The following is an 11,038-nucleotide window of genomic DNA, read 5'->3' as shown; positions in this document are numbered from 1 at the left end:
TATGGGGCCTCTGGCTGATTGTCTTTCCCTGTTTACAAAACAACAGGAGAAGGCTGTGTATGTCCCCTCCATAGAGGAATGTGCTTGTTTGCTCATCTCCTGGTCTTCAGTAGTGTGCTTATCTAGGCACGTCCACCAAGAGCTCCTTCCTGGTCTAGCTTGTGTCACAAGAGTCCAGTCAAAGGGAGGGAAAGGAGGAGACCCACCACCATGAGCTGGAGAGCTATCATCATCTCCCAGGGTTGCTCACCAGCACAGATGCTAGTACCTGTGGTGGGATTCAATTTTTTTTTAACTAGCTTGGTGGGCGGGACAGGGGAAGGATACTATAAAATCTCCATTGCCTCCCCACCAGTGGTGCGTTACAAATATTTTTACCATTGGTTCGAGGGGGCGTGCCTTGGTGGGCGTGCTTGGCACATGCGTGCACACTTTGCGTGCGCACGCCAAACACGCACTGTGTGCAGGCGCAGAGGCATTCTGACTCACCTCCTACAATCCTGCACTCTGCTTGTCACTTCAGCAGCTGCCGCGCAGCAATCTGCGGTGGTGCGCAAAGCAGCTGTGCTTCAAAAAGCAGGGAATTAAGGTTAGTATGGGAGCTCTGGCGGGCAGATGGGCCCAACAGCAGAGCATCGGAGAGAATTGATTTGGTCTCCGCTGCTCATTAGCGCTACCAGCTCAGCAGAACCGGGCCGAACCAGTAGAATACTACCGCTGGTCCGCACTCCTGGGGGGAAGGTTACCGCAAAATCCCAGGGGTGGGATTCTAACAGTTCACACCTATTCAATAGAACCGGTTGTTAACATTCTAAGCAGTTCGGAGTACTGGTTGTTAAAAGAAATTACTGGCCTAATCCTGTAAGGAAGGCAGGAAGGAAACATTCTGGTGTTGCTTACAGAAACTGCCTCTCCATTAACTCTTATTACATTCTTGGCAGGACTGGACTTCCTATCTCAGGAACTCCTCTAGAGTTTCTTTTTCCCTTCTTTGCTGGTACTTTGCTTGTGTGGAGTGATCATTCAAGTTACAATGGCACTGAAAAAAGTGACTTATGACCATTTTTCACACTTACGACTGTTGCAGCATCCCCACAGTCATGAGAGGCCAGGCGGGGAGATGTGTGCCTTGATGTGAGTGATGTTGAGTTGGCCACGCCCAGCCAATAACATGACCTCCAAGCCATGTCCACCCAATCACATGACCATGCCACACCCACCACCTAAGCCACGCCCACAGAACCGGTTGTTAAAAAATTTGAATTCGACCCCTGCAAAATCCCCATTCCCTCCCCACCCCACTAACCTGCTCTCCAGCTCTGTTCTCCTGTGCAGGGCAACCAAAGAAGACACAGCTGATCAGCTGGGACTTGGGAGGCAGAGAATAGATGGGGTTGGCGGGGCCAGGCAGAGGTGGTATTTGCCGGTTCTCCAAACTACTCAAAATTTCCACTACCGGTTCTCCAGAACTGGTCAGAACTGGCTGAATATCCACCTCTGGATGCTACCTAAGATTCTAACGGTACTAAATAACTATCAGAAGGAACCAGTCAAAAGCTCATCCAGTTAACAGCATTCCAACCAGTGCTTTCTTGCAGACCATGGAATGTCCGTGAAGGGCAAAATGGTTATGAATAAATTATATATATATAATTTATAATGTATGGTGTTCGGCTTGGCTTAAGAAAACAAATAATTTATATATATATATATATATAGATATAGATATAGATATAGATATAGATATAGATATAGATATAGATATAGATATAGATATAGATATAGATATAGATGATATAGATATAGATATAGATATAGATATAGATAGATAGATAGATAGATAGATAGATAGATAGATATAGATATAGATATAGATATAGATATAGATATAGATATAGATATAGATATAGATATAGATATAGATATAGATATAGATATAGATATAGACTTCTTCTTCTTCTTCTTTTTCTTCAGCGTTTGTCTCGCTCTGGCGAGGTCCGCTAATGTCCTTGAGTACTGCTTCCACGCCTCTCTGTCTGCCACGTATGTCGGGTCTGCCTTCGCGGTCTCTAGATCGGCCTTGATCGTGTCCATCCAGCGTTGCTTAGGTCTACCACGGCGGTCTCGCTCCTCCGACAATCACCTTCATCGTAGATTTGATGATGGATTCTTCCTTGGCGCGACTCACATGGCGAACCATCTTAGCCGGGACTGCCTCATGACCGTGGGGATGGGCACGACGTTGAACCGTCTGCGCACTTCTTCATTCTGGCGCGATCGAGTAGGGTGAGGCCTACCGACCATCGAACATTCGCATCTCCATTGCCTGGAGTCTGCTTTCGACTTCTTTGGTCGCTCGGCCAGCACTCTGCGCCGTATATGGCCACGGGCGCACCACAGAGTTATAGATTTTCGCCTTCAGGCGCATCGGCATCTTCTTGTCACAGAGGACGCCCGTGACGGACTTCCATTTGCCCCACGCTGCGTTGATCCTGGCTGCCACCTCAGTTTGTAGTAGGCCTTCTTCCCCAAGAGTAGTTCCCAGGTACTTGAAGGTGGAGGCGCGCGGTAGCTCCTGCCCGTTCACGTGGATGGAGCCTGTCGTTTCGTTGTCAGTGGTCAGGTATTCGGACTTCTTTAGGTTCAACCGGAGCCCGAACTGCTCAAGGCGGTCGTGCCACTGTTGGACTAGGTGCTCGAGTTCAGCCTTGCGCAGGTTGGCCAGGAACACATCATCGGCGTAGAGCAGCGTCCATGGGGCGGGCGTGTGCAGGTCGTGTGTAATTGTGTCCATCACCAGAATGAACAGCAGTGGTGAGAGAGCAGAGCCCTGGTGTACGCCGACGGTGATATTGAACTCCTCTGATATCCCAGCTGCCGCTTTACACGGCTTTTGTGACATCTGTATAGGAGTTGGACCCATTGTACGAGTAGCTCGGGCACGCCGTGATCTCGCAGTGCGTACCAGATGAGATCGTGCGGGACTCGGTCGAAGGCCTTTTCCAAGTCCAAGAAGGCGGTGTGGGCGGGATTTTCTTCTCTCTGTGAGCCTCCATCAGCATCCGCACACCGAAGATGGCATCGGTGGTGCCGCAGTTCTTGATGAATCCGGCCTGGTTGACGCTGATGTCGACGATGTCCCGAATGCGCTTATCGAGGACGCGTTCGAAGATCTTCATAGTGTGTGACAGTAACCTGACGGTCTGTAGTTGGAGCAGTCCGCTGGGCTGCCCTTTCCCTTCCAGATCGGAACAGTGGTGCTGCGGTACCAGTCGTGTGGCACTATTCCCGTGGAGCGATGTTGTTGAACAGCTCGCACAGCCACAATGCCGAGCCGGTAGTGCCTTTTTCCAGAAGTCGGCAGGGATGTCGTCTGGTCCTGTTGCCTTACCGTTTTTCATGGCCTTGATGGCGTCGGTGACCTCGCTGGCGTGAATGCCTGAGACTGGGCCTTCGACGGGGTCACCTCGCAGGGTTCGTGGGTGTGGGAACTCCTCGGTGGAGATCTTCTCGAAGTATTGCCGCCACCTCTCGGCGGCGTCTCTGGGGTTGACGATCAAATTTCCCCTTTCGTCGTTGATCCCATGAAACTGGTCAATGTCCAGGGTCTTCCTGTGTCTGCTTTTGGCTAGGCGGTAGATCTCATTCTCGCCTTCTCGCGTGTTCAGCTTCTCGTAGATGTCGTCGTAGTGGGAGCTTCTGGCTGTCGCTACTGCTTTCTTGGCTGCCTTTTTGGCCGCCTTGTACTGCAGAGCTTCGCTGGTCTTGTCCTGAAGAAAGGCCTTGTAGAGCCGTTTCTTCAGGTGCACGCATCTTGTACTTCCGGTGTCCAGAGCCATGTAGATATAGACATAGATATAGATATAGACATAGATATAGATATATTGAAGGGCAACAGGGAAAATTCACACCCTGGTCAACACTTCTTTATCCTCCTACCATTGGGAAGGAAAGAGATATGGAAACATAGCCAGCTGCACAAACAGGCTGAAGAACAGTTTTTATCCGTGGGCTGTCAGACTCCTGAATGAAAAATAACTTTATATAACAACGTAGTACGATTGACTTGGGGCTGGCACGATGTGCAATATGTTCACACTGGTGCAATACGATTGTAAGTTTGTTAGTAGGATTCACTGGGTTAGGGATTTGTGGGAGTGCCATCACTTGAAACCTTCAAGAAGAGATTGGACTGCCATTTGTCAGAAATGGTGAAGGGTCTCCCGCTTGGGCGGGGGGTTAGACTAGATGACCTATAAGGTCCCTTCCAACTCTGATTTTCTGTTAAATCTGATTTTCTGTCTTTCACTGTGAGTTGCATCATTGGGGGCGGGGGGGGGGGGGGCACGAAGGGAGGCTCAGCCAATTTCATTGTACACATCTTGTACTCTGACAATAAAGGTCTGAATTTGAATGGAGTGCCATAACCCAGCTGGCTTTCATGCCTACAGCGGGATTGGAACTCCCAATCTTCTAATGATTGGCCAAAAGGCACCCAGCCAGCTTTCATGCCTAAGATGCAACTAGAACTCACAATCTCCTGCTTTCCAGGACAGCACCTTCACCAATACACCAAACTGGATTAAAGGGTAATTCCTGAGTGAGAGTATTTGCATTTCTTCTTCAAAGCTAAAAGACCATTTTATAAGTTTTTGGAATAAATGTGTTTTACACCTGCATTTAGAAATATCTGTTCAACCAAGCTGACCATTAGGTAAGCAGGGGACAATTATGGCTTGCAAATTCATTGTCAAGTCTTACTGATTGGTTTATTTTAGATGATTGCATTTCTGTGGTGTGTTAGCAGCTCTGAATATAAATAATATAAAAACATACAGATACATTTCCCCCTTTTCATTCTCTATCTCTCAGCAACCGGGCAGAGAACCCCTTGCTAAAATTTTGGAAGTCCACCCCTGGAAACTGTGAATCAGGGATGGTCTGATGGTTTTCTCTGTCCACGTTATTACTCTTCCACCTTTCACCAAGTCTCTGCTCCACAAGGAAATGGCCTTTAAGTCACGCCAGAAACATTGAGCAACGCAGCCTGTAAAAATGAACAGGTAGGTCGCCTATTAGCATTTAAGGCATACAGTACTTTTGACCTTGTTTGGATATTGCTACACTTGTCCTTTATTTTGCAGAGAGTCCAAATTTGAAGCTTTGGCTCAGGCCCAAAATGTCTGAAGTAAACAGTATAAACTATCCTCCTGGAAAACTACTGGGGATACAGTCTAGACTAGAGCAGGGGTCTCCAACTTTGGCACCTTTAAGACTGGACTTCAACTCTCAGAATTCCTCAGCCAGCAAAGCATTGAAGTTCGCAAGTCTTAAAGTTGCCAGGGTTGGAGACCCCTGAGTTTTCTTGTGCTACATGACCATATGATTTGGGCAAATGTTCTTGGAAACAGAGTTTGAACTTAGTGCCTGCATCGAAAGCTTAGCCTCGTGTCGGATCAGAAATTAAATCTCCAATTTTTGTCTTATCTGGATGTGAAAATAATTTGTAAGAACTGCAGCAGAAAGGAATGTGAAAAGAAGAAGCGGAGGATTTTCAGTTTGTTGTATAGCATGTTTCCTCTTCCTTCACCATCTCTCTTTCCTTTTGGGATATATATTTCAGAAAGTAAGCTCCTGGGTAATATCTGTCGTTTTTTAATTGATTGCAGAAAATCCTTTAGAGATGTTTTGGTTAAAGATACAATGATTTCATATTAAAATAAAATAATTGCATGCTTGCAAAGAGAGTAGCCCAATTTAAGTATGACGGTTAAGAGAATTTAAATGCACAGATAAAGCATTTGGAGGGAAGTGACACAGTTAACTAATGCACTTAGGAAAGTCATTATCTTAAAGACTAAAAATAATTTGCAGATTACTGTGAAGAGAATGCACAAATACCAGAAATGATCAGAATTGGCCTGAAATAGGCAGAGCCATCCACCTCTGCATGGTTTTAGCCCATTCAATCTTAACCTAACTGATCATTGTCAAATCTGTGTAACTCTTTATATGAAATGCAGAATATGTGCAAAGATTGCACTGAAGTTGTGAAATGGCTTGTCAGCGCAACTTAAAAATAAAAGCCGTTCAAAAGCTTGGTAAATACAGGTTGGGAAATCTGTAGTCCTCCAGATCTCCTCTCAACAATCTCCTAGCATTGTTCACTCTTTGGACCTGCTGATGAGGACACTTGGGAGTTGTAGTTCCGCAATTTCCGTAGGCTCCCAGGTTCCCACCCTGGGTGTGTGCATTCACAGGGACTATAAACCGGTACTTTGGCTTGGCTAAACCTGAAGATCAGAACACGGTACACGATGTGCAAAAACAAATCAGTAAAATCCAGGCATATAAAAAATTAGCTTGACAGGGTGAAGGCTAAACTTGTCTCCTCCCTAATGTGCTAGTTTTCAATCCACAGGTATATTCTACCAGCAGATGCACAGGTGACCATTTTCAGGGAGGCAATTCAGAAGGCCTTGGAGTTCTTCCATGCATGTCAGCTTTTTTGCCTAAGTCCAAATCCCTTCAGTACTGCCATCGAAGATTCTACCGCTGCACCATAGAGCATGGGTCTCCAACCTTGGCAACTTTACTTCAACTCCCAGAATTCCCCAGCTCGAGAATTTGCTAGCTGAAGAATTCTGGGAGTTGAAGTCTGCCAGGCTTAAAGTTGCCAAGTTGGAGACCCCTGCCATAGAGAGTATTTTAACTTACTGCACCTCTGTATGGTTTGCCAATTGCACAGTGGCAGATAGGACAGCACTCCAGGGTTAACATCATTGCCCAGAGGATCACTGGTTGCCCTCTCCCCTCTTTGGAAGAGCTTTAGAGCTCCCGCTGCCTTAAGAAAGTTCAAAACATCCTTAAAGATTCATCTCATCCTGGGAACCCTTTTTTTGAACTATCACCATCTGGCAGACGATACAAGATAATAAAAACAAGGACAAATAGGCTGAAAAACAGCTTCTATCGCAGGGCAGTAGCTCTTTTGAATTCTGCTGCATAATGCAATATTAATGTGATATCAGGGGTTTTCAATTCAATGTGTGAAGAGTGAGGGATGTGTGTTTGTGTTTATTTTCATAGTCATAAATTGTACACTGAAGATGGTATTTAATTTGATTGTACGAGGTGCAATGAAACTAAACTAAACTAAACTAAACTAAACTAAACTAAACTAAACTAAACTAAACTAAACTAAACTAAACTAAACTAAACTAAAGATCCTGGAGCAAGAAATGCTAGTCCAATAGGACTCCTGCGTAAACTTGCTGATTCTTGCCTTTCTTTTTTTTTTTTAGGTCCAAAGGTTGAGTTCAGCTCTGCCGCTCTGTAAACGTGTCAGATTGCACGGAGTTTGGCAGCCTGTATTCCTGGGGAGGTGTTGAGCAAAGGTGGTGGTGGAAAGTCACCCTGGGGAGTGCAGTGAGAGACAAATGGTTCCATCCATTTGAAAAGAGCCACCCAATTGGTTGTCACCACTTGCCCTTCAAAGAAAGGGATGGTGCTGTAGTCTTTCAGATGAAGATGGAAATAATCACCATTTGGGAAGCCTGGTTTGGGCAGATTAATCTGCTACAAAGAAGAGGGGCTCAACCTATTCTCCAAAGCAGGGGTTGCCAACATTTTGACTGATGATGGCTGCAAGAAAAAAGTCTGCAGGAAAATTCCCCACCCCGTTTTTCTACCAATCGATCATTCTTTATTTGGGATCTCCAGCTCTGTTCTCAGGGGGAGAGAGAGAGAGAGAGAGAGAGAGACTTTTGGCTTCTTGCAAGGAAAGCAGCAGAAGCAGCAGAAGTCTTTCTTTCTCTCCCACAAACTCCGCCAGAAATGAGTCTTTGCCGGCACAGCCTCTTGGAGCAGGAGGCCTTGCAGGGTCCCAAAGACTCATTTCTAGCGGAGTTTGGGGGAGAGAAAGGACTTTTGCTGCTTTCCTTGCGTGCTGTCAAAAGCAGAAGAAGAAAGAAGCAGAAAGAAGCAGCCCAGTAGCCAGGCCAGGCACGTGGGGTGTGTGGGGCAAGTTCCCCCCTCCGGCCTTTTCCCCCTCTCCTCACTACCTCGTGTTGTTCGCAATGCAAGAGATGCAAGCCTTGTGTTCCCACGGGCCATGTGGGCGGCGCAGCCTTGTGTTCCCGCACAGCCTGGATTAATTGCTTTGGGGGTGACATTTCTCTGCGGACCACCAAAATTTTCTTGCAGACCACCAGTGGTCCCCAGCCCACTGGTTGATGACTGCTGCTCCAAAGCACCTGAAGGCAGAACAAGAAGCAATAGATGGAGGCTAATCAAGGAGAGAACTAAGGAGAAATTTCCTGACAGAACAATTAATCGGTGGAACAATTTGCCTCCAGAAGTTGTGAATTCTCCAACAATGGAGGTTTTCAAGAAGACATTGGACAACTATTTGTTTGAGATGGTATAGGGTCTCCTGCTTGAGCAGGAGGTTAGACTAGAAGACCTCTAAGGTCCCTTCCAACTCTGTTTTTCTATTATCTCTTCTGAGTTTGGGTTGATTAGATAACTATTAAGAAATTGGCTCTTTTAGCCCCTTGATACTGGAGTGTTGGGAGGTATTTATTCCACAGAGGAGAAAAGAATAGAATGGTCTATAAAGGCACAGTTTCTGCATAACTCCATCAAGGTAATCTTTCCGACTCTTTGTACCTGGAGAGATGGAGGCCTCTTTTAAGAATAGCAATTGTTCCTAAATTTCAGACCATTCCAAGCGATAAATGTCAAAGAATGTGAAAATGTCCTTGAGAATGGAATGGACAAGCCATTAAGGGAAGAAAAACGATAGCTTTGTCCTGGAAATGTAAGAGGGATGAGAAGGAAACTCAGAATAAACCCACTTTGATTCTCTTTGGTATAAGATGGGGCAGAGAAAAATTCTGGTAGGCTTCTAAGGTTCTGTTACTACATCCTGTAGCAAATAAAATGCCAAGCTTGGAAACCTCATAGTGTCTATTTTCTGGTCTTAGATGGCTGACAATAGCGAGCTGTAAATCTGGCTCTTCTTTAATCCTCTTTTCCACATTTTTAATTTTGGTGGGAATCCTGAAGGCAAATAGCCTGCATGTGCATAACCCACATGCTCCTGGTTAATCAATGATTTTCTGGCTTTGCATGACGCCTTAAATCACAAAGTAATCATGGGCTGGATTTGCAGGACACACCAGGTTGAGAGGTGGTTGGTTAGTTGGGACCCAATCCGTCATGTAAATCCAACCACAAATGGGATAGCTGTTGGTGATTTGGGTGAAGTCCAGGGTCTGTGGAAGTTCAAAAAGTTAAAGATACACTTGACAACTCAACTAAAGAAGAGAGGACCTTTCCTCAAATAATCCAGTGAGAACTGAGCATGTTCAGTGACCCGGAATATTACTTCATCATATGGGGAGAGGGAATAGAATAGAATAGAATTCTTTATTGGCCAAGTGTGATTGGACACACAAGGAATTTTGTCTTGGTGCAAATTCTCTCAATGTACCTAAAGAAAAATTAAACTATATTTGTCAAGAATCACAAGATACAGCACTTAGTGATAGTCATAGGTTACTAATAAGCAATCAAATCATACTAGGAAACAATAAAAACTCCAAGATAAAATAAAACAATAAAAACTCCAAGAGAAGGTAAGAAGGAATCAGGGTCCAAGGGGATGAGGTTGGCCCCAAGAGATTGTTGGACAAGGTACTTGTGAAAATATAATCAATACCTGAAATTCAAGGTAAGAAATCTTGATTGAGAAAAGGTGATTTTTTTAAACCCAAAGTCCGAGAAGCCGTGTCTCTCCTCTCTCTTTTGTTTTGGCAGGCAGCCACATCAAGAGGCAATGCTGATCTTTGCTGATTATAACACAAAGGACCTCAGTTGGGTAGGTGAACATTTGGCAGGTACAGTATGATTATTATTATTTTTACAAAATTGTGCCTTTCTCAGCAAGACTCTTCTTTTTAAATGGGGCTGCCTGAAGAAGGAAAATAGTAGCAATCAGCAATAAAGGCCTCCTGATACGGTGGGGTGGTGCTTGAAAGCATTTCACACCCCAAAACTTGCTGTTGTTGACAAGGCTTCCCTTAATTCCCTTCTGTGCAAACAGAGTTCCTTGAACAGAGCAGATGGTGATTGAAACCCATGTAAATAATCAACACAGGACTGGCTGAACGGAAAGAAAATACCCCGCAGACCATGCATAAACAGAGGGAGAGAATGAAGATCATGAGAAGTGTTAATACCATTTTATAAGGCCTTGGGGTAAGGCCACACTTGGAATACTGCATCCAGTTTGTGTTGCTACCATGTAAAAAAGATGTTGAGACTCTAGAACAGTGGTGGCTAACCTTTTCGGCTGAAACGGAAGTGTGAACGCATGCAGGAGCACCAGAAACCGGAAGCTTAGATTCCCAGAGTGTGCATGCATGCCGTCTACCTGGTCTTCCAGGTTCTAACACGCATGTGCGTGCGAAGACCAGCTGGCCAGTGTGCGCATGTGCTCCAGGGAGCTGCTCTTCCAGTTTCCGGTGCTCCCCTGCACACGCCTGCGCTCCGGGAAGCTGCTCTTTCGGTTTCCAGCGCTCTTGCGTGCACAAGACCAGTGCACCAGAACCCAGGATAGCAACGGGCGACATCTGGTGTGCTCAGAGAGATGGCTCTGCATGCCACTTCCAGCACGCGTGGCATAGGTTTGCCATCACAGCTCTAGAAAGCGTGCAGAAAAGAGCGACAAAGATGATTAGGGGAATGGAGGCTAATCCATATAAAGAATGGTTGCTGGAACTGGGTATGTCTAGCTTGATGAAAACAAGGACTAGGGTAGGGGTGGGATTCAATTTTTTTCACAACCGGCTCTGTGGGTGTGGCTTAGTTGGTAGGCGTGGCTTGGTGGACATGTGACTGGCTGGGTGTGGCCAACTCAACATCACTCACATTGAGGCAGGCATCTCCTTGCCTGGCCTCTCATGACTGTGGGGATGCTGCAACAGTCATAAATGTGAAAAATGGTCATAAGTCACTTTTTTCAGTGTCATTG

At 45.7% G+C, this 11,038-nt stretch overlaps 1 long non-coding RNA gene across 1 annotated transcript; it reads left to right on the top strand.

Moving 5' to 3' along the window:
• Window positions 1–490: 490 nt before the first annotated feature.
• Window positions 491–8,963, top strand: LOC148129904 (uncharacterized). Its single transcript, XR_015750476.1, has 3 exons — window positions 491–589; window positions 4,873–5,063; window positions 7,305–8,963. It is a non-coding gene; the product is annotated as an uncharacterized LOC148129904 (long non-coding RNA).
• Window positions 8,964–11,038: the final 2,075 nt, after the last annotated feature.

Source organism: Notechis scutatus, chromosome 8 (genome assembly GCF_049901735.1).
Source record: "Notechis scutatus isolate UNSWTSFEM ecotype Mainland chromosome 8, rNotScu1.2, whole genome shotgun sequence".
NCBI classification, from domain to species: Eukaryota; Metazoa; Chordata; class Lepidosauria; order Squamata; family Elapidae; genus Notechis; species Notechis scutatus.
Note: the sequence above shows the minus strand (reverse complement) of the source record. Positions and strands in the feature narration are given on the sequence as shown.